The 16,035-nt window shown below is 47.1% G+C and overlaps 62 non-coding genes across 62 annotated transcripts; all 62 read right to left on the reverse strand.

The window, feature by feature from the left end:
* Window positions 1–61: 61 nt before the first annotated feature.
* Window positions 62–180, reverse strand: LOC129416884 (5S ribosomal RNA). The gene has a single exon (XR_008635612.1). It is a non-coding gene; the product is annotated as a 5S ribosomal RNA (ribosomal RNA).
* Window positions 181–321: 141 nt separating this feature from the next.
* On the reverse strand, window positions 322–440 carry LOC129416957 (5S ribosomal RNA). The gene has a single exon (XR_008635642.1). It is a non-coding gene; the product is annotated as a 5S ribosomal RNA (ribosomal RNA).
* Window positions 441–581: 141 nt separating this feature from the next.
* On the reverse strand, window positions 582–700 carry LOC129417028 (5S ribosomal RNA). The gene has a single exon (XR_008635656.1). It is a non-coding gene; the product is annotated as a 5S ribosomal RNA (ribosomal RNA).
* A 141-nt stretch (window positions 701–841) lies between these two features.
* LOC129417077 (5S ribosomal RNA) lies at window positions 842–960 on the reverse strand. The gene has a single exon (XR_008635676.1). It is a non-coding gene; the product is annotated as a 5S ribosomal RNA (ribosomal RNA).
* Window positions 961–1,101: 141 nt separating this feature from the next.
* On the reverse strand, window positions 1,102–1,220 carry LOC129417131 (5S ribosomal RNA). The gene has a single exon (XR_008635680.1). It is a non-coding gene; the product is annotated as a 5S ribosomal RNA (ribosomal RNA).
* A 141-nt stretch (window positions 1,221–1,361) lies between these two features.
* LOC129417183 (5S ribosomal RNA) lies at window positions 1,362–1,480 on the reverse strand. The gene has a single exon (XR_008635689.1). It is a non-coding gene; the product is annotated as a 5S ribosomal RNA (ribosomal RNA).
* A 141-nt stretch (window positions 1,481–1,621) lies between these two features.
* On the reverse strand, window positions 1,622–1,740 carry LOC129417228 (5S ribosomal RNA). The gene has a single exon (XR_008635697.1). It is a non-coding gene; the product is annotated as a 5S ribosomal RNA (ribosomal RNA).
* Window positions 1,741–1,881: 141 nt separating this feature from the next.
* Window positions 1,882–2,000, reverse strand: LOC129417287 (5S ribosomal RNA). The gene has a single exon (XR_008635714.1). It is a non-coding gene; the product is annotated as a 5S ribosomal RNA (ribosomal RNA).
* A 141-nt stretch (window positions 2,001–2,141) lies between these two features.
* On the reverse strand, window positions 2,142–2,260 carry LOC129417333 (5S ribosomal RNA). Its single transcript, XR_008635745.1, has one exon. It is a non-coding gene; the product is annotated as a 5S ribosomal RNA (ribosomal RNA).
* A 141-nt stretch (window positions 2,261–2,401) lies between these two features.
* Window positions 2,402–2,520, reverse strand: LOC129417376 (5S ribosomal RNA). Its single transcript, XR_008635752.1, has one exon. It is a non-coding gene; the product is annotated as a 5S ribosomal RNA (ribosomal RNA).
* Window positions 2,521–2,661: 141 nt separating this feature from the next.
* LOC129417424 (5S ribosomal RNA) lies at window positions 2,662–2,780 on the reverse strand. The gene has a single exon (XR_008635764.1). It is a non-coding gene; the product is annotated as a 5S ribosomal RNA (ribosomal RNA).
* A 141-nt stretch (window positions 2,781–2,921) lies between these two features.
* Window positions 2,922–3,040, reverse strand: LOC129417467 (5S ribosomal RNA). The gene has a single exon (XR_008635778.1). It is a non-coding gene; the product is annotated as a 5S ribosomal RNA (ribosomal RNA).
* Window positions 3,041–3,181: 141 nt separating this feature from the next.
* On the reverse strand, window positions 3,182–3,300 carry LOC129418516 (5S ribosomal RNA). Its single transcript, XR_008636156.1, has one exon. It is a non-coding gene; the product is annotated as a 5S ribosomal RNA (ribosomal RNA).
* A 141-nt stretch (window positions 3,301–3,441) lies between these two features.
* LOC141354620 (5S ribosomal RNA) lies at window positions 3,442–3,560 on the reverse strand. The gene has a single exon (XR_012361049.1). It is a non-coding gene; the product is annotated as a 5S ribosomal RNA (ribosomal RNA).
* Window positions 3,561–3,701: 141 nt separating this feature from the next.
* Window positions 3,702–3,820, reverse strand: LOC141358451 (5S ribosomal RNA). Its single transcript, XR_012364946.1, has one exon. It is a non-coding gene; the product is annotated as a 5S ribosomal RNA (ribosomal RNA).
* Window positions 3,821–3,961: 141 nt separating this feature from the next.
* On the reverse strand, window positions 3,962–4,080 carry LOC129417670 (5S ribosomal RNA). The gene has a single exon (XR_008635826.1). It is a non-coding gene; the product is annotated as a 5S ribosomal RNA (ribosomal RNA).
* Window positions 4,081–4,221: 141 nt separating this feature from the next.
* Window positions 4,222–4,340, reverse strand: LOC141354621 (5S ribosomal RNA). Its single transcript, XR_012361050.1, has one exon. It is a non-coding gene; the product is annotated as a 5S ribosomal RNA (ribosomal RNA).
* A 141-nt stretch (window positions 4,341–4,481) lies between these two features.
* Window positions 4,482–4,600, reverse strand: LOC129419660 (5S ribosomal RNA). Its single transcript, XR_008636611.1, has one exon. It is a non-coding gene; the product is annotated as a 5S ribosomal RNA (ribosomal RNA).
* Window positions 4,601–4,741: 141 nt separating this feature from the next.
* Window positions 4,742–4,860, reverse strand: LOC129417746 (5S ribosomal RNA). Its single transcript, XR_008635847.1, has one exon. It is a non-coding gene; the product is annotated as a 5S ribosomal RNA (ribosomal RNA).
* Window positions 4,861–5,001: 141 nt separating this feature from the next.
* Window positions 5,002–5,120, reverse strand: LOC129419645 (5S ribosomal RNA). Its single transcript, XR_008636603.1, has one exon. It is a non-coding gene; the product is annotated as a 5S ribosomal RNA (ribosomal RNA).
* Window positions 5,121–5,261: 141 nt separating this feature from the next.
* On the reverse strand, window positions 5,262–5,380 carry LOC129419640 (5S ribosomal RNA). Its single transcript, XR_008636601.1, has one exon. It is a non-coding gene; the product is annotated as a 5S ribosomal RNA (ribosomal RNA).
* Window positions 5,381–5,521: 141 nt separating this feature from the next.
* LOC129417765 (5S ribosomal RNA) lies at window positions 5,522–5,640 on the reverse strand. Its single transcript, XR_008635853.2, has one exon. It is a non-coding gene; the product is annotated as a 5S ribosomal RNA (ribosomal RNA).
* A 129-nt stretch (window positions 5,641–5,769) lies between these two features.
* On the reverse strand, window positions 5,770–5,888 carry LOC129417772 (5S ribosomal RNA). The gene has a single exon (XR_008635856.2). It is a non-coding gene; the product is annotated as a 5S ribosomal RNA (ribosomal RNA).
* A 141-nt stretch (window positions 5,889–6,029) lies between these two features.
* LOC129417778 (5S ribosomal RNA) lies at window positions 6,030–6,148 on the reverse strand. The gene has a single exon (XR_008635857.1). It is a non-coding gene; the product is annotated as a 5S ribosomal RNA (ribosomal RNA).
* Window positions 6,149–6,289: 141 nt separating this feature from the next.
* Window positions 6,290–6,408, reverse strand: LOC129417783 (5S ribosomal RNA). The gene has a single exon (XR_008635858.1). It is a non-coding gene; the product is annotated as a 5S ribosomal RNA (ribosomal RNA).
* Window positions 6,409–6,549: 141 nt separating this feature from the next.
* On the reverse strand, window positions 6,550–6,668 carry LOC129417800 (5S ribosomal RNA). The gene has a single exon (XR_008635863.1). It is a non-coding gene; the product is annotated as a 5S ribosomal RNA (ribosomal RNA).
* Window positions 6,669–6,809: 141 nt separating this feature from the next.
* On the reverse strand, window positions 6,810–6,928 carry LOC129417850 (5S ribosomal RNA). Its single transcript, XR_008635886.1, has one exon. It is a non-coding gene; the product is annotated as a 5S ribosomal RNA (ribosomal RNA).
* Window positions 6,929–7,049: 121 nt separating this feature from the next.
* On the reverse strand, window positions 7,050–7,168 carry LOC129419598 (5S ribosomal RNA). Its single transcript, XR_008636587.1, has one exon. It is a non-coding gene; the product is annotated as a 5S ribosomal RNA (ribosomal RNA).
* Window positions 7,169–7,309: 141 nt separating this feature from the next.
* LOC129417973 (5S ribosomal RNA) lies at window positions 7,310–7,428 on the reverse strand. The gene has a single exon (XR_008635924.1). It is a non-coding gene; the product is annotated as a 5S ribosomal RNA (ribosomal RNA).
* Window positions 7,429–7,569: 141 nt separating this feature from the next.
* LOC129419582 (5S ribosomal RNA) lies at window positions 7,570–7,688 on the reverse strand. The gene has a single exon (XR_008636576.1). It is a non-coding gene; the product is annotated as a 5S ribosomal RNA (ribosomal RNA).
* A 141-nt stretch (window positions 7,689–7,829) lies between these two features.
* Window positions 7,830–7,948, reverse strand: LOC129419576 (5S ribosomal RNA). Its single transcript, XR_008636575.1, has one exon. It is a non-coding gene; the product is annotated as a 5S ribosomal RNA (ribosomal RNA).
* A 141-nt stretch (window positions 7,949–8,089) lies between these two features.
* LOC129419572 (5S ribosomal RNA) lies at window positions 8,090–8,208 on the reverse strand. Its single transcript, XR_008636568.1, has one exon. It is a non-coding gene; the product is annotated as a 5S ribosomal RNA (ribosomal RNA).
* Window positions 8,209–8,349: 141 nt separating this feature from the next.
* On the reverse strand, window positions 8,350–8,468 carry LOC129419566 (5S ribosomal RNA). The gene has a single exon (XR_008636567.1). It is a non-coding gene; the product is annotated as a 5S ribosomal RNA (ribosomal RNA).
* A 141-nt stretch (window positions 8,469–8,609) lies between these two features.
* Window positions 8,610–8,728, reverse strand: LOC129419563 (5S ribosomal RNA). The gene has a single exon (XR_008636566.1). It is a non-coding gene; the product is annotated as a 5S ribosomal RNA (ribosomal RNA).
* A 141-nt stretch (window positions 8,729–8,869) lies between these two features.
* Window positions 8,870–8,988, reverse strand: LOC129418240 (5S ribosomal RNA). Its single transcript, XR_008636042.1, has one exon. It is a non-coding gene; the product is annotated as a 5S ribosomal RNA (ribosomal RNA).
* Window positions 8,989–9,129: 141 nt separating this feature from the next.
* Window positions 9,130–9,248, reverse strand: LOC129415641 (5S ribosomal RNA). The gene has a single exon (XR_008634927.2). It is a non-coding gene; the product is annotated as a 5S ribosomal RNA (ribosomal RNA).
* Window positions 9,249–9,389: 141 nt separating this feature from the next.
* LOC129415952 (5S ribosomal RNA) lies at window positions 9,390–9,508 on the reverse strand. The gene has a single exon (XR_008635087.2). It is a non-coding gene; the product is annotated as a 5S ribosomal RNA (ribosomal RNA).
* A 141-nt stretch (window positions 9,509–9,649) lies between these two features.
* On the reverse strand, window positions 9,650–9,768 carry LOC129417212 (5S ribosomal RNA). Its single transcript, XR_012361053.1, has one exon. It is a non-coding gene; the product is annotated as a 5S ribosomal RNA (ribosomal RNA).
* Window positions 9,769–9,909: 141 nt separating this feature from the next.
* Window positions 9,910–10,028, reverse strand: LOC129419535 (5S ribosomal RNA). Its single transcript, XR_008636559.1, has one exon. It is a non-coding gene; the product is annotated as a 5S ribosomal RNA (ribosomal RNA).
* Window positions 10,029–10,169: 141 nt separating this feature from the next.
* Window positions 10,170–10,288, reverse strand: LOC129419529 (5S ribosomal RNA). Its single transcript, XR_008636558.1, has one exon. It is a non-coding gene; the product is annotated as a 5S ribosomal RNA (ribosomal RNA).
* A 141-nt stretch (window positions 10,289–10,429) lies between these two features.
* Window positions 10,430–10,548, reverse strand: LOC129418253 (5S ribosomal RNA). Its single transcript, XR_008636050.1, has one exon. It is a non-coding gene; the product is annotated as a 5S ribosomal RNA (ribosomal RNA).
* Window positions 10,549–10,689: 141 nt separating this feature from the next.
* LOC129418267 (5S ribosomal RNA) lies at window positions 10,690–10,808 on the reverse strand. The gene has a single exon (XR_008636057.1). It is a non-coding gene; the product is annotated as a 5S ribosomal RNA (ribosomal RNA).
* A 141-nt stretch (window positions 10,809–10,949) lies between these two features.
* LOC129419160 (5S ribosomal RNA) lies at window positions 10,950–11,068 on the reverse strand. Its single transcript, XR_008636382.1, has one exon. It is a non-coding gene; the product is annotated as a 5S ribosomal RNA (ribosomal RNA).
* A 141-nt stretch (window positions 11,069–11,209) lies between these two features.
* On the reverse strand, window positions 11,210–11,328 carry LOC129419153 (5S ribosomal RNA). The gene has a single exon (XR_008636381.1). It is a non-coding gene; the product is annotated as a 5S ribosomal RNA (ribosomal RNA).
* A 141-nt stretch (window positions 11,329–11,469) lies between these two features.
* On the reverse strand, window positions 11,470–11,588 carry LOC129419149 (5S ribosomal RNA). The gene has a single exon (XR_008636378.1). It is a non-coding gene; the product is annotated as a 5S ribosomal RNA (ribosomal RNA).
* Window positions 11,589–11,729: 141 nt separating this feature from the next.
* On the reverse strand, window positions 11,730–11,848 carry LOC129419146 (5S ribosomal RNA). The gene has a single exon (XR_008636377.1). It is a non-coding gene; the product is annotated as a 5S ribosomal RNA (ribosomal RNA).
* A 141-nt stretch (window positions 11,849–11,989) lies between these two features.
* On the reverse strand, window positions 11,990–12,108 carry LOC129418293 (5S ribosomal RNA). Its single transcript, XR_008636074.1, has one exon. It is a non-coding gene; the product is annotated as a 5S ribosomal RNA (ribosomal RNA).
* A 130-nt stretch (window positions 12,109–12,238) lies between these two features.
* On the reverse strand, window positions 12,239–12,357 carry LOC129418298 (5S ribosomal RNA). The gene has a single exon (XR_008636077.1). It is a non-coding gene; the product is annotated as a 5S ribosomal RNA (ribosomal RNA).
* Window positions 12,358–12,498: 141 nt separating this feature from the next.
* LOC129416309 (5S ribosomal RNA) lies at window positions 12,499–12,617 on the reverse strand. The gene has a single exon (XR_008635257.2). It is a non-coding gene; the product is annotated as a 5S ribosomal RNA (ribosomal RNA).
* Window positions 12,618–12,758: 141 nt separating this feature from the next.
* LOC129419124 (5S ribosomal RNA) lies at window positions 12,759–12,877 on the reverse strand. The gene has a single exon (XR_008636364.1). It is a non-coding gene; the product is annotated as a 5S ribosomal RNA (ribosomal RNA).
* A 141-nt stretch (window positions 12,878–13,018) lies between these two features.
* Window positions 13,019–13,137, reverse strand: LOC129419118 (5S ribosomal RNA). The gene has a single exon (XR_008636363.1). It is a non-coding gene; the product is annotated as a 5S ribosomal RNA (ribosomal RNA).
* Window positions 13,138–13,278: 141 nt separating this feature from the next.
* Window positions 13,279–13,397, reverse strand: LOC129419114 (5S ribosomal RNA). Its single transcript, XR_008636362.1, has one exon. It is a non-coding gene; the product is annotated as a 5S ribosomal RNA (ribosomal RNA).
* A 141-nt stretch (window positions 13,398–13,538) lies between these two features.
* Window positions 13,539–13,657, reverse strand: LOC129419110 (5S ribosomal RNA). Its single transcript, XR_008636361.1, has one exon. It is a non-coding gene; the product is annotated as a 5S ribosomal RNA (ribosomal RNA).
* Window positions 13,658–13,798: 141 nt separating this feature from the next.
* Window positions 13,799–13,917, reverse strand: LOC129419104 (5S ribosomal RNA). Its single transcript, XR_008636360.1, has one exon. It is a non-coding gene; the product is annotated as a 5S ribosomal RNA (ribosomal RNA).
* Window positions 13,918–14,058: 141 nt separating this feature from the next.
* LOC129419098 (5S ribosomal RNA) lies at window positions 14,059–14,177 on the reverse strand. Its single transcript, XR_008636359.1, has one exon. It is a non-coding gene; the product is annotated as a 5S ribosomal RNA (ribosomal RNA).
* A 141-nt stretch (window positions 14,178–14,318) lies between these two features.
* Window positions 14,319–14,437, reverse strand: LOC129419096 (5S ribosomal RNA). Its single transcript, XR_008636358.1, has one exon. It is a non-coding gene; the product is annotated as a 5S ribosomal RNA (ribosomal RNA).
* A 129-nt stretch (window positions 14,438–14,566) lies between these two features.
* On the reverse strand, window positions 14,567–14,685 carry LOC129419090 (5S ribosomal RNA). Its single transcript, XR_008636356.1, has one exon. It is a non-coding gene; the product is annotated as a 5S ribosomal RNA (ribosomal RNA).
* A 141-nt stretch (window positions 14,686–14,826) lies between these two features.
* LOC129419088 (5S ribosomal RNA) lies at window positions 14,827–14,945 on the reverse strand. The gene has a single exon (XR_008636348.1). It is a non-coding gene; the product is annotated as a 5S ribosomal RNA (ribosomal RNA).
* A 141-nt stretch (window positions 14,946–15,086) lies between these two features.
* Window positions 15,087–15,205, reverse strand: LOC129419082 (5S ribosomal RNA). Its single transcript, XR_008636347.1, has one exon. It is a non-coding gene; the product is annotated as a 5S ribosomal RNA (ribosomal RNA).
* A 141-nt stretch (window positions 15,206–15,346) lies between these two features.
* Window positions 15,347–15,465, reverse strand: LOC129419073 (5S ribosomal RNA). Its single transcript, XR_008636344.1, has one exon. It is a non-coding gene; the product is annotated as a 5S ribosomal RNA (ribosomal RNA).
* A 140-nt stretch (window positions 15,466–15,605) lies between these two features.
* On the reverse strand, window positions 15,606–15,724 carry LOC129419070 (5S ribosomal RNA). Its single transcript, XR_008636343.1, has one exon. It is a non-coding gene; the product is annotated as a 5S ribosomal RNA (ribosomal RNA).
* A 129-nt stretch (window positions 15,725–15,853) lies between these two features.
* Window positions 15,854–15,972, reverse strand: LOC129416836 (5S ribosomal RNA). The gene has a single exon (XR_008635587.2). It is a non-coding gene; the product is annotated as a 5S ribosomal RNA (ribosomal RNA).
* Between the last annotated feature and the right edge of the window lie 63 nt (window positions 15,973–16,035).

The raw sequence follows: 16,035 nt of genomic DNA on the forward strand, positions 1-16,035 counted from the left end.
CATTTCTGGAAAAAAATTATATGAATAAATAATTAAATAATTAATTAAATAAAGAATTAAATGCTTACAGCACCTGGTATTCCCAGGCGGTCTCCCATCCAAGTACTAACCAGGCCCGACCCTGCTTGGCTTCCGAGATCAGACGAGAGCGGGCGTGCTCAGGGTGGTGTGGCCGTAAGCGAGCGCTGACTCGATTCGAGAGCCACTTCAAGACTAATGTGGCAACGCCATGCCATCGGCGAACGCTTACAGAAAGGATGCATTTCTGGAAAAAAATTATATGAATAAATAATTAAATAATTAATTAAATAAAGAATTAAATGCTTACAGCACCTGGTATTCCCAGGCGGTCTCCCATCCAAGTACTAACCAGGCCCGACCCTGCTTGGCTTCCGAGATCAGACGAGAGCGGGCGTGCTCAGGGTGGTGTGGCCGTAAGCGAGCGCTGACTCGATTCGAGAGCCACTTCAAGACTAATGTGGCAACGCCATGCCATCGGCGAACGCTTACAGAAAGGATGCATTTCTGGAAAAAAATTATATGAATAAATAATTAAATAATTAATTAAATAAAGAATTAAATGCTTACAGCACCTGGTATTCCCAGGCGGTCTCCCATCCAAGTACTAACCAGGCCCGACCCTGCTTGGCTTCCGAGATCAGACGAGAGCGGGCGTGCTCAGGGTGGTGTGGCCGTAAGCGAGCGCTGACTCGATTCGAGAGCCACTTCAAGACTAATGTGGCAACGCCATGCCATCGGCGAACGCTTACAGAAAGGATGCATTTCTGGAAAAAAATTATATGAATAAATAATTAAATAATTAATTAAATAAAGAATTAAATGCTTACAGCACCTGGTATTCCCAGGCGGTCTCCCATCCAAGTACTAACCAGGCCCGACCCTGCTTGGCTTCCGAGATCAGACGAGAGCGGGCGTGCTCAGGGTGGTGTGGCCGTAAGCGAGCGCTGACTCGATTCGAGAGCCACTTCAAGACTAATGTGGCAACGCCATGCCATCGGCGAACGCTTACAGAAAGGATGCATTTCTGGAAAAAAATTATATGAATAAATAATTAAATAATTAATTAAATAAAGAATTAAATGCTTACAGCACCTGGTATTCCCAGGCGGTCTCCCATCCAAGTACTAACCAGGCCCGACCCTGCTTGGCTTCCGAGATCAGACGAGAGCGGGCGTGCTCAGGGTGGTGTGGCCGTAAGCGAGCGCTGACTCGATTCGAGAGCCACTTCAAGACTAATGTGGCAACGCCATGCCATCGGCGAACGCTTACAGAAAGGATGCATTTCTGGAAAAAAATTATATGAATAAATAATTAAATAATTAATTAAATAAAGAATTAAATGCTTACAGCACCTGGTATTCCCAGGCGGTCTCCCATCCAAGTACTAACCAGGCCCGACCCTGCTTGGCTTCCGAGATCAGACGAGAGCGGGCGTGCTCAGGGTGGTGTGGCCGTAAGCGAGCGCTGACTCGATTCGAGAGCCACTTCAAGACTAATGTGGCAACGCCATGCCATCGGCGAACGCTTACAGAAAGGATGCATTTCTGGAAAAAAATTATATGAATAAATAATTAAATAATTAATTAAATAAAGAATTAAATGCTTACAGCACCTGGTATTCCCAGGCGGTCTCCCATCCAAGTACTAACCAGGCCCGACCCTGCTTGGCTTCCGAGATCAGACGAGAGCGGGCGTGCTCAGGGTGGTGTGGCCGTAAGCGAGCGCTGACTCGATTCGAGAGCCACTTCAAGACTAATGTGGCAACGCCATGCCATCGGCGAACGCTTACAGAAAGGATGCATTTCTGGAAAAAAATTATATGAATAAATAATTAAATAATTAATTAAATAAAGAATTAAATGCTTACAGCACCTGGTATTCCCAGGCGGTCTCCCATCCAAGTACTAACCAGGCCCGACCCTGCTTGGCTTCCGAGATCAGACGAGAGCGGGCGTGCTCAGGGTGGTGTGGCCGTAAGCGAGCGCTGACTCGATTCGAGAGCCACTTCAAGACTAATGTGGCAACGCCATGCCATCGGCGAACGCTTACAGAAAGGATGCATTTCTGGAAAAAAATTATATGAATAAATAATTAAATAATTAATTAAATAAAGAATTAAATGCTTACAGCACCTGGTATTCCCAGGCGGTCTCCCATCCAAGTACTAACCAGGCCCGACCCTGCTTGGCTTCCGAGATCAGACGAGAGCGGGCGTGCTCAGGGTGGTGTGGCCGTAAGCGAGCGCTGACTCGATTCGAGAGCCACTTCAAGACTAATGTGGCAACGCCATGCCATCGGCGAACGCTTACAGAAAGGATGCATTTCTGGAAAAAAATTATATGAATAAATAATTAAATAATTAATTAAATAAAGAATTAAATGCTTACAGCACCTGGTATTCCCAGGCGGTCTCCCATCCAAGTACTAACCAGGCCCGACCCTGCTTGGCTTCCGAGATCAGACGAGAGCGGGCGTGCTCAGGGTGGTGTGGCCGTAAGCGAGCGCTGACTCGATTCGAGAGCCACTTCAAGACTAATGTGGCAACGCCATGCCATCGGCGAACGCTTACAGAAAGGATGCATTTCTGGAAAAAAATTATATGAATAAATAATTAAATAATTAATTAAATAAAGAATTAAATGCTTACAGCACCTGGTATTCCCAGGCGGTCTCCCATCCAAGTACTAACCAGGCCCGACCCTGCTTGGCTTCCGAGATCAGACGAGAGCGGGCGTGCTCAGGGTGGTGTGGCCGTAAGCGAGCGCTGACTCGATTCGAGAGCCACTTCAAGACTAATGTGGCAACGCCATGCCATCGGCGAACGCTTACAGAAAGGATGCATTTCTGGAAAAAAATTATATGAATAAATAATTAAATAATTAATTAAATAAAGAATTAAATGCTTACAGCACCTGGTATTCCCAGGCGGTCTCCCATCCAAGTACTAACCAGGCCCGACCCTGCTTGGCTTCCGAGATCAGACGAGAGCGGGCGTGCTCAGGGTGGTGTGGCCGTAAGCGAGCGCTGACTCGATTCGAGAGCCACTTCAAGACTAATGTGGCAACGCCATGCCATCGGCGAACGCTTACAGAAAGGATGCATTTCTGGAAAAAAATTATATGAATAAATAATTAAATAATTAATTAAATAAAGAATTAAATGCTTACAGCACCTGGTATTCCCAGGCGGTCTCCCATCCAAGTACTAACCAGGCCCGACCCTGCTTGGCTTCCGAGATCAGACGAGAGCGGGCGTGCTCAGGGTGGTGTGGCCGTAAGCGAGCGCTGACTCGATTCGAGAGCCACTTCAAGACTAATGTGGCAACGCCATGCCATCGGCGAACGCTTACAGAAAGGATGCATTTCTGGAAAAAAATTATATGAATAAATAATTAAATAATTAATTAAATAAAGAATTAAATGCTTACAGCACCTGGTATTCCCAGGCGGTCTCCCATCCAAGTACTAACCAGGCCCGACCCTGCTTGGCTTCCGAGATCAGACGAGAGCGGGCGTGCTCAGGGTGGTGTGGCCGTAAGCGAGCGCTGACTCGATTCGAGAGCCACTTCAAGACTAATGTGGCAACGCCATGCCATCGGCGAACGCTTACAGAAAGGATGCATTTCTGGAAAAAAATTATATGAATAAATAATTAAATAATTAATTAAATAAAGAATTAAATGCTTACAGCACCTGGTATTCCCAGGCGGTCTCCCATCCAAGTACTAACCAGGCCTGACCCTGCTTGGCTTCCGAGATCAGACGAGAGCGGGCGTGCTCAGGGTGGTGTGGCCGTAAGCGAGCGCTGACTCGATTCGAGAGCCACTTATAGACTAATGTGGCAACGCCATGCCATCGGCGAACGCTTACAGAAAGGATGCATTTCTGGAAAAAAATTATATGAATAAATAATTAAATAATTAATTAAATAAAGAATTAAATGCTTACAGCACCTGGTATTCCCAGGCGGTCTCCCATCCAAGTACTAACCAGGCCCGACCCTGCTTGGCTTCCGAGATCAGACGAGAGCGGGCGTGCTCAGGGTGGTGTGGCCGTAAGCGAGCGCTGACTCGATTCGAGAGCCACTTCAAGACTAATGTGGCAACGCCATGCCATCGGCGAACGCTTACAGAAAGGATGCATTTCTGGAAAAAAATTATATGAATAAATAATTAAATAATTAATTAAATAAAGAATTAAATGCTTACAGCACCTGGTATTCCCAGGCGGTCTCCCATCCAAGTACTAACCAGGCCCGACCCTGCTTGGCTTCCGAGATCAGACGAGAGCGGGCGTGCTCAGGGTGGTGTGGCCGTAAGCGAGCGCTGACTCGATTCGAGAGCCACTTCAAGACTAATGTGGCAACGCCATGCCATCGGCGAACGCTTACAGAAAGGATGCATTTCTGGAAAAAAATTATATGAATAAATAATTAAATAATTAATTAAATAAAGAATTAAATGCTTACAGCACCTGGTATTCCCAGGCGGTCTCCCATCCAAGTACTAACCAGGCCCGACCCTGCTTGGCTTCCGAGATCAGACGAGAGCGGGCGTGCTCAGGGTGGTGTGGCCGTAAGCGAGCGCTGACTCGATTCGAGAGCCACTTCAAGACTAATGTGGCAACGCCATGCCATCGGCGAACGCTTACAGAAAGGATGCATTTCTGGAAAAAAATTATATGAATAAATAATTAAATAATTAATTAAATAAAGAATTAAATGCTTACAGCACCTGGTATTCCCAGGCGGTCTCCCATCCAAGTACTAACCAGGCCCGACCCTGCTTGGCTTCCGAGATCAGACGAGAGCGGGCGTGCTCAGGGTGGTGTGGCCGTAAGCGAGCGCTGACTCGATTCGAGAGCCACTTCAAGACTAATGTGGCAACGCCATGCCATCGGCGAACGCTTACAGAAAGGATGCATTTCTGGAAAAAAATTATATGAATAAATAATTAAATAATTAATTAAATAAAGAATTAAATGCTTACAGCACCTGGTATTCCCAGGCGGTCTCCCATCCAAGTACTAACCAGGCCCGACCCTGCTTGGCTTCCGAGATCAGACGAGAGCGGGCGTGCTCAGGGTGGTGTGGCCGTAAGCGAGCGCTGACTCGATTCGAGAGCCACTTCAAGACTAATGTGGCAACGCCATGCCATCGGCGAACGCTTACAGAAAGGATGCATTTCTGGAAAAAAATTATATGAATAAATAATTAAATAATTAATTAAATAAAGAATTAAATGCTTACAGCACCTGGTATTCCCAGGCGGTCTCCCATCCAAGTACTAACCAGGCCCGACCCTGCTTGGCTTCCGAGATCAGACGAGAGCGGGCGTGCTCAGGGTGGTGTGGCCGTAAGCGAGCGCTGACTCGATTCGAGAGCCACTTCAAGACTAATGTGGCAACGCCATGCCATCGGCGAACGCTTACAGAAAGGATGCATTTCTGGAAAAAAATTATATGAATAAATAATTAAATAATTAATTAAATAAAGAATTAAATGCTTACAGCACCTGGTATTCCCAGGCGGTCTCCCATCCAAGTACTAACCAGGCCCGACCCTGCTTGGCTTCCGAGATCAGACGAGAGCGGGCGTGCTCAGGGTGGTGTGGCCGTCAGCGAGCGCTGACTCGATTCGAGAGCCACTTCAAGACTAATGTGGCAACGCCATGCCATCGGCGAACGCTTACAGAAAGGATGCATTTCTGGAAAAAAATTATATGAATAAATAATTAAATAATTAATTAAATGCTTACAGCACCTGGTATTCCCAGGCGGTCTCCCATCCAAGTACTAAACAGGCCCGACCCTGCTTGGCTTCCGAGATCAGACGAGAGCGGGCGTGCTCAGGGTGGTGTGGCCGTAAGCGAGCGCTGACTCGATTCGAGAGCCACTTCAAGACTAATGTGGCAACGCCATGCCATCGGCGAACGCTTACAGAAAGGATGCATTTCTGGAAAAAAATTATATGAATAAATAATTAAATAATTAATTAAATAAAGAATTAAATGCTTACAGCACCTGGTATTCCCAGGCGGTCTCCCATCCAAGTACTAACCAGGCCCGACCCTGCTTGGCTTCCGAGATCAGACGAGAGCGGGCGTGCTCAGGGTGGTGTGGCCGTAAGCGAGCACTGACTCGATTCGAGAGCCACTTCAAGACTAATGTGGCAACGCCATGCCATCGGCGAACGCTTACAGAAAGGATGCATTTCTGGAAAAAAATTATATGAATAAATAATTAAATAATTAATTAAATAAAGAATTAAATGCTTACAGCACCTGGTATTCCCAGGCGGTCTCCCATCCAAGTACTAACCAGGCCCGACCCTGCTTGGCTTCCGAGATCAGACGAGAGCGGGCGTGCTCAGGGTGGTGTGGCCGTAAGCGAGCGCTGACTCGATTCGAGAGCCACTTCAAGACTAATGTGGCAACGCCATGCCATCGGCGAACGCTTACAGAAAGGATGCATTTCTGGAAAAAAATTATATGAATAAATAATTAAATAATTAATTAAATAAAGAATTAAATGCTTACAGCACCTGGTATTCCCAGGCGGTCTCCCATCCAAGTACTAACCAGGCCCGACCCTGCTTGGCTTCCGAGATCAGACGAGAGCGGGCGTGCTCAGGGTGGTGTGGCCGTAAGCGAGCGCTGACTCGATTCGAGAGCCACTTCAAGACTAATGTGGCAACGCCATGCCATCGGCGAACGCTTACAGAAAGGATGCATTTCTGGAAAAAAATTATATGAATAAATAATTAAATAATTAATTAAATAAAGAATTAAATGCTTACAGCACCTGGTATTCCCAGGCGGTCTCCCATCCAAGTACTAACCAGGCCCGACCCTGCTTGGCTTCCGAGATCAGACGAGAGCGGGCGTGCTCAGGGTGGTGTGGCCGTAAGCGAGCGCTGACTCGATTCGAGAGCCACTTCAAGACTAATGTGGCAACGCCATGCCATCGGCGAACGCTTACAGAAAGGATGCATTTCTGGAAAAAAATTATATGAATAAATAATTAATTAAATGCTTACAGCACCTGGTATTCCCAGGCGGTCTCCCATCCAAGTACTAACCAGGCCCGACCCTGCTTGGCTTCCGAGATCAGACGAGAGCGGGCGTGCTCAGGGTGGTGTGGCCGTAAGCGAGCGCTGACTCGATTCGAGAGCCACTTCAAGACTAATGTGGCAACGCCATGCCATCGGCGAACGCTTACAGAAAGGATGCATTTCTGGAAAAAAATTATATGAATAAATAATTAAATAATTAATTAAATAAAGAATTAAATGCTTACAGCACCTGGTATTCCCAGGCGGTCTCCCATCCAAGTACTAACCAGGCCCGACCCTGCTTGGCTTCCGAGATCAGACGAGAGCGGGCGTGCTCAGGGTGGTGTGGCCGTAAGCGAGCGCTGACTCGATTCGAGAGCCACTTCAAGACTAATGTGGCAACGCCATGCCATCGGCGAACGCTTACAGAAAGGATGCATTTCTGGAAAAAAATTATATGAATAAATAATTAAATAATTAATTAAATAAAGAATTAAATGCTTACAGCACCTGGTATTCCCAGGCGGTCTCCCATCCAAGTACTAACCAGGCCCGACCCTGCTTGGCTTCCGAGATCAGACGAGAGCGGGCGTGCTCAGGGTGGTGTGGCCGTAAGCGAGCGCTGACTCGATTCGAGAGCCACTTCAAGACTAATGTGGCAACGCCATGCCATCGGCGAACGCTTACAGAAAGGATGCATTTCTGGAAAAAAATTATATGAATAAATAATTAAATAATTAATTAAATAAAGAATTAAATGCTTACAGCACCTGGTATTCCCAGGCGGTCTCCCATCCAAGTACTAACCAGGCCCGACCCTGCTTGGCTTCCGAGATCAGACGAGAGCGGGCGTGCTCAGGGTGGTGTGGCCGTAAGCGAGCGCTGACTCGATTCGAGAGCCACTTCAAGACTAATGTGGCAACGCCATGCCATCGGCGAACGCTTACAGAAAGGATGCATTTCTGGAAAAAAATTATATGAATAAATAATTAAATAATTAATTAAATAAAGAATTAAATGCTTACAGCACCTGGTATTCCCAGGCGGTCTCCCATCCAAGTACTAACCAGGCCCGACCCTGCTTGGCTTCCGAGATCAGACGAGAGCGGGCGTGCTCAGGGTGGTGTGGCCGTAAGCGAGCGCTGACTCGATTCGAGAGCCACTTCAAGACTAATGTGGCAACGCCATGCCATCGGCGAACGCTTACAGAAAGGATGCATTTCTGGAAAAAAATTATATGAATAAATAATTAAATAATTAATTAAATAAAGAATTAAATGCTTACAGCACCTGGTATTCCCAGGCGGTCTCCCATCCAAGTACTAACCAGGCCCGACCCTGCTTGGCTTCCGAGATCAGACGAGAGCGGGCGTGCTCAGGGTGGTGTGGCCGTAAGCGAGCGCTGACTCGATTCGAGAGCCACTTCAAGACTAATGTGGCAACGCCATGCCATCGGCGAACGCTTACAGAAAGGATGCATTTCTGGAAAAAAATTATATGAATAAATAATTAAATAATTAATTAAATAAAGAATTAAATGCTTACAGCACCTGGTATTCCCAGGCGGTCTCCCATCCAAGTACTAACCAGGCCCGACCCTGCTTGGCTTCCGAGATCAGACGAGAGCGGGCGTGCTCAGGGTGGTGTGGCCGTAAGCGAGCGCTGACTCGATTCGAGAGCCACTTCAAGACTAATGTGGCAACGCCATGCCATCGGCGAACGCTTACAGAAAGGATGCATTTCTGGAAAAAAATTATATGAATAAATAATTAAATAATTAATTAAATAAAGAATTAAATGCTTACAGCACCTGGTATTCCCAGGCGGTCTCCCATCCAAGTACTAACCAGGCCCGACCCTGCTTGGCTTCCGAGATCAGACGAGAGCGGGCGTGCTCAGGGTGGTGTGGCCGTAAGCGAGCGCTGACTCGATTCGAGAGCCACTTCAAGACTAATGTGGCAACGCCATGCCATCGGCGAACGCTTACAGAAAGGATGCATTTCTGGAAAAAAATTATATGAATAAATAATTAAATAATTAATTAAATAAAGAATTAAATGCTTACAGCACCTGGTATTCCCAGGCGGTCTCCCATCCAAGTACTAACCAGGCCCGACCCTGCTTGGCTTCCGAGATCAGACGAGAGCGGGCGTGCTCAGGGTGGTGTGGCCGTAAGCGAGCGCTGACTCGATTCGAGAGCCACTTCAAGACTAATGTGGCAACGCCATGCCATCGGCGAACGCTTACAGAAAGGATGCATTTCTGGAAAAAAATTATATGAATAAATAATTAAATAATTAATTAAATAAAGAATTAAATGCTTACAGCACCTGGTATTCCCAGGCGGTCTCCCATCCAAGTACTAACCAGGCCCGACCCTGCTTGGCTTCCGAGATCAGACGAGAGCGGGCGTGCTCAGGGTGGTGTGGCCGTAAGCGAGCGCTGACTCGATTCGAGAGCCACTTCAAGACTAATGTGGCAACGCCATGCCATCGGCGAACGCTTACAGAAAGGATGCATTTCTGGAAAAAAATTATATGAATAAATAATTAAATAATTAATTAAATAAAGAATTAAATGCTTACAGCACCTGGTATTCCCAGGCGGTCTCCCATCCAAGTACTAACCAGGCCCGACCCTGCTTGGCTTCCGAGATCAGACGAGAGCGGGCGTGCTCAGGGTGGTGTGGCCGTAAGCGAGCGCTGACTCGATTCGAGAGCCACTTCAAGACTAATGTGGCAACGCCATGCCATCGGCGAACGCTTACAGAAAGGATGCATTTCTGGAAAAAAATTATATGAATAAATAATTAAATAATTAATTAAATAAAGAATTAAATGCTTACAGCACCTGGTATTCCCAGGCGGTCTCCCATCCAAGTACTAACCAGGCCCGACCCTGCTTGGCTTCCGAGATCAGACGAGAGCGGGCGTGCTCAGGGTGGTGTGGCCGTAAGCGAGCGCTGACTCGATTCGAGAGCCACTTCAAGACTAATGTGGCAACGCCATGCCATCGGCGAACGCTTACAGAAAGGATGCATTTCTGGAAAAAAATTATATGAATAAATAATTAAATAATTAATTAAATAAAGAATTAAATGCTTACAGCACCTGGTATTCCCAGGCGGTCTCCCATCCAAGTACTAACCAGGCCCGACCCTGCTTGGCTTCCGAGATCAGACGAGAGCGGGCGTGCTCAGGGTGGTGTGGCCGTAAGCGAGCGCTGACTCGATTCGAGAGCCACTTCAAGACTAATGTGGCAACGCCATGCCATCGGCGAACGCTTACAGAAAGGATGCATTTCTGGAAAAAAATTATATGAATAAATAATTAAATAATTAATTAAATAAAGAATTAAATGCTTACAGCACCTGGTATTCCCAGGCGGTCTCCCATCCAAGTACTAACCAGGCCCGACCCTGCTTGGCTTCCGAGATCAGACGAGAGCGGGCGTGCTCAGGGTGGTGTGGCCGTAAGCGAGCGCTGACTCGATTCGAGAGCCACTTCAAGACTAATGTGGCAACGCCATGCCATCGGCGAACGCTTACAGAAAGGATGCATTTCTGGAAAAAAATTATATGAATAAATAATTAAATAATTAATTAAATAAAGAATTAAATGCTTACAGCACCTGGTATTCCCAGGCGGTCTCCCATCCAAGTACTAACCAGGCCCGACCCTGCTTGGCTTCCGAGATCAGACGAGAGCGGGCGTGCTCAGGGTGGTGTGGCCGTAAGCGAGCGCTGACTCGATTCGAGAGCCACTTCAAGACTAATGTGGCAACGCCATGCCATCGGCGAACGCTTACAGAAAGGATGCATTTCTGGAAAAAAATTATATGAATAAATAATTAAATAATTAATTAAATAAAGAATTAAATGCTTACAGCACCTGGTATTCCCAGGCGGTCTCCCATCCAAGTACTAACCAGGCCCGACCCTGCTTGGCTTCCGAGATCAGACGAGAGCGGGCGTGCTCAGGGTGGTGTGGCCGTAAGCGAGCGCTGACTCGATTCGAGAGCCACTTCAAGACTAATGTGGCAACGCCATGCCATCGGCGAACGCTTACAGAAAGGATGCATTTCTGGAAAAAAATTATATGAATAAATAATTAAATAATTAATTAAATAAAGAATTAAATGCTTACAGCACCTGGTATTCCCAGGCGGTCTCCCATCCAAGTACTAACCAGGCCCGACCCTGCTTGGCTTCCGAGATCAGACGAGAGCGGGCGTGCTCAGGGTGGTGTGGCCGTAAGCGAGCGCTGACTCGATTCGAGAGCCACTTCAAGACTAATGTGGCAACGCCATGCCATCGGCGAACGCTTACAGAAAGGATGCATTTCTGGAAAAAAATTATATGAATAAATAATTAAATAATTAATTAAATAAAGAATTAAATGCTTACAGCACCTGGTATTCCCAGGCGGTCTCCCATCCAAGTACTAACCAGGCCCGACCCTGCTTGGCTTCCGAGATCAGACGAGAGCGGGCGTGCTCAGGGTGGTGTGGCCGTAAGCGAGCGCTGACTCGATTCGAGAGCCACTTCAAGACTAATGTGGCAACGCCATGCCATCGGCGAACGCTTACAGAAAGGATGCATTTCTGGAAAAAAATTATATGAATAAATAATTAAATAATTAATTAAATAAAGAATTAAATGCTTACAGCACCTGGTATTCCCAGGCGGTCTCCCATCCAAGTACTAACCAGGCCCGACCCTGCTTGGCTTCCGAGATCAGACGAGAGCGGGCGTGCTCAGGGTGGTGTGGCCGTAAGCGAGCGCTGACTCGATTCGAGAGCCACTTCAAGACTAATGTGGCAACGCCATGCCATCGGCGAACGCTTACAGAAAGGATGCATTTCTGGAAAAAAATTATATGAATAAATAATTAAATAATTAATTAAATAAAGAATTAAATGCTTACAGCACCTGGTATTCCCAGGCGGTCTCCCATCCAAGTACTAACCAGGCCCGACCCTGCTTGGCTTCCGAGATCAGACGAGAGCGGGCGTGCTCAGGGTGGTGTGGCCGTAAGCGAGCGCTGACTCGATTCGAGAGCCACTTCAAGACTAATGTGGCAACGCCATGCCATCGGCGAACGCTTACAGAAAGGATGCATTTCTGGAAAAAAATTATATGAATAAATAATTAAATAATTTAATTAAATGCTTACAGCACCTGGTATTCCCAGGCGGTCTCCCATCCAAGTACTAACCAGGCCCGACCCTGCTTGGCTTCCGAGATCAGACGAGAGCGGGCGTGCTCAGGGTGGTGTGGCCGTAAGCGAGCGCTGACTCGATTCGAGAGCCACTTCAAGACTAATGTGGCAACGCCATGCCATCGGCGAACGCTTACAGAAAGGATGCATTTCTGGAAAAAAATTATATGAATAAATAATTAAATAATTAATTAAATAAAGAATTAAATGCTTACAGCACCTGGTATTCCCAGGCGGTCTCCCATCCAAGTACTAACCAGGCCCGACCCTGCTTGGCTTCCGAGATCAGACGAGAGCGGGCGTGCTCAGGGTGGTGTGGCCGTAAGCGAGCGCTGACTCGATTCGAGAGCCACTTCAAGACTAATGTGGCAACGCCATGCCATCGGCGAACGCTTACAGAAAGGATGCATTTCTGGAAAAAAATTATATGAATAAATAATTAAATAATTAATTAAATAAAGAATTAAATGCTTACAGCACCTGGTATTCCCAGGCGGTCTCCCATCCAAGTACTAACCAGGCCCGACCCTGCTTGGCTTCCGAGATCAGACGAGAGCGGGCGTGCTCAGGGTGGTGTGGCCGTAAGCGAGCGCTGACTCGATTCGAGAGCCACTTCAAGACTAATGTGGCAACGCCATGCCATCGGCGAACGCTTACAGAAAGGATGCATTTCTGGAAAAAAATTATATGAATAAATAATTAAATAATTAATTAAATAAAGAATTAAATGCTTACAGCACCTGGTATTCCCAGGCGGTCTCCCATCCAAGTACTAACCAGGCCCGACCCTGCTTGGCTTCCGAGATCAGACGAGAGCGGGCGTGCTCAGGGTGGTGTGGCCGTAAGCGAGCGCTGACTCGATTCGAGAGCCACTTCAAGACTAATGTGGCAACGCCATGCCATCGGCGAACGCTTACAGAAAGGATGCATTTCTGGAAAAAAATTATATGAATAAATAATTAAATAATTAATTAAATAAAGAATTAAATGCTTACAGCACCTGGTATTCCCAGGCGGTCTCCCATCCAAGTACTAACCAGGCCCGACCCTGCTTGGCTTCCGAGATCAGACGAGAGCGGGCGTGCTCAGGGTGGTGTGGCCGTAAGCGAGCGCTGACTCGATTCGAGAGCCACTTCAAGACTAATGTGGCAACGCCATGCCATCGGCGAACGCTTACAGAAAGGATGCATTTCTGGAAAAAAATTATATGAATAAATAATTAAATAATTAATTAAATAAAGAATTAAATGCTTACAGCACCTGGTATTCCCAGGCGGTCTCCCATCCAAGTACTAACCAGGCCCGACCCTGCTTGGCTTCCGAGATCAGACGAGAGCGGGCGTGCTCAGGGTGGTGTGGCCGTAAGCGAGCGCTGACTCGATTCGAGAGCCACTTCAAGACTAATGTGGCAACGCCATGCCATCGGCGAACGCTTACAGAAAGGATGCATTTCTGGAAAAAAATTATATGAATAAATAATTAAATAATTAATTAAATAAAGAATTAAATGCTTACAGCACCTGGTATTCCCAGGCGGTCTCCCATCCAAGTACTAACCAGGCCCGACCCTGCTTGGCTTCCGAGATCAGACGAGAGCGGGCGTGCTCAGGGTGGTGTGGCCGTAAGCGAGCGCTGACTCGATTCGAGAGCCACTTCAAGACTAATGTGGCAACGCCATGCCATCGGCGAACGCTTACAGAAAGGATGCATTTCTGGAAAAAAATTATATGAATAAATAATTAAATAATTAATTAAATAAAGAATTAAATGCTTACAGCACCTGGTATTCCCAGGCGGTCTCCCATCCAAGTACTAACCAGGCCCGACCCTGCTTGGCTTCCGAGATCAGACGAGAGCGGGCGTGCTCAGGGTGGTGTGGCCGTAAGCGAGCGCTGACTCGATTCGAGAGCCACTTCAAGACTAATGTGGCAACGCCATGCCATCGGCGAACGCTTACAGAAAGGATGCATTTCTGGAAAAAAATTATATGAATAAATAATTAAATAATTAATTAAATAAAGAATTAAATGCTTACAGCACCTGGTATTCCCAGGCGGTCTCCCATCCAAGTACTAACCAGGCCCGACCCTGCTTGGCTTCCGAGATCAGACGAGAGCGGGCGTGCTCAGGGTGGTGTGGCCGTAAGCGAGCGCTGACTCGATTCGAGAGCCACTTCAAGACTAATGTGGCAACGCCATGCCATCGGCGAACGCTTACAGAAAGGATGCATTTCTGGAAAAAAATTATATGAATAAATAATTAAATAATTTATTAAATGCTTACAGCACCTGGTATTCCCAGGCGGTCTCCCATCCAAGTACTAACCAGGCCCGACCCTGCTTGGCTTCCGAGATCAGACGAGAGCGGGCGTGCTCAGGGTGGTGTGGCCGTAAGCGAGCGCTGACTCGATTCGAGAGCCACTTCAAGACTAATGTGGCAACGCCATGCCATCGGCGAACGCTTACAGAAAGGATGCATTTCTGGAAAAAAATTATATGAATAAATAATTAAATAATTAATTAAATAAAGAATTAAATGCTTACAGCACCTGGTATTCCCAGGCGGTCTCCCATCCAAGTACTAACCAGGCCCGACCCTGCTTGGCTTCCGAGATCAGACGAGAGCGGGCGTGCTCAGGGTGGTGTGGCCGTAAGCGAGCGCTGACTCGATTCGAGAGCCACTTCAAGACTAATGTGGCAACGCCATGCCATCGGCGAACGCTTACAGAAAGGATGCATTTCTGGAAAAAAATTATATGAATAAATAATTAAATAATTAATTAAATAAAGAATTAAATGCTTACAGCACCTGGTATTCCCAGGCGGTCTCCCATCCAAGTACTAACCAGGCCCGACCCTGCTTGGCTTCCGAGATCAGACGAGAGCGGGCGTGCTCAGGGTGGTGTGGCCGTAAGCGAGCGCTGACTCGATTCGAGAGCCACTTCAAGACTAATGTGGCAACGCCATGCCATCGGCGAACGCTTACAGAAAGGATGCATTTCTGGAAAAAAATTATATGAATAAATAATTAAATAATTAATTAAATAAAGAATTAAATGCTTACAGCACCTGGTATTCCCAGGCGGTCTCCCATCCAAGTACTAACCAGGCCCGACCCTGCTTGGCTTCCGAGATCAGACGAGAGCGGGCGTGCTCAGGGTGGTGTGGCCGTAAGCGAGCGCTGACTCGATTCGAGAGCCACTTCAAGACTAATGTGGCAACGCCATGCCATCGGCGAACGCTTACAGAAAGGATGCATTTCTGGAAAAAATTATATGAATAAATAATTAAATAATTAATTAAATAAAGAATTAAATGCTTACAGCACCTGGTATTCCCAGGCGGTCTCCCATCCAAGTACTAACCAGGCCCGACCCTGCTTGGCTTCCGAGATCAGACGAGAGCGGGCGTGCTCAGGGTGGTGTGGCCGTAAGCGAGCGCTGACTCGATTCGAGAGCCACTTCAAGACTAATGTGGCAACGCCATGCCATCGGCGAACGCTTACAGAAAGGATGCATTTCTGGAAAAAAATTATATGAATAAATAATTAAATAATTTATTAAATGCTTACAGCACCTGGTATTCCCAGGCGGTCTCCCATCCAAGTACTAAACAGGCCCGACCCTGCTTGGCTTCCGAGATCAGACGAGAGCGGGCGTGCTCAGGGTGGTGTGGCCGTAAGCGAGCGCTGACTCGATTCGAGAGCCACTTCAAGACTAATGTGGCAACGCCATGCCATCGGCGAA

The sequence above is a fragment of the Misgurnus anguillicaudatus genome, chromosome 21 (genome assembly GCF_027580225.2).
Source record: "Misgurnus anguillicaudatus chromosome 21, ASM2758022v2, whole genome shotgun sequence".
In the NCBI taxonomy this organism is placed as follows: Eukaryota; Metazoa; Chordata; class Actinopteri; order Cypriniformes; family Cobitidae; genus Misgurnus; species Misgurnus anguillicaudatus.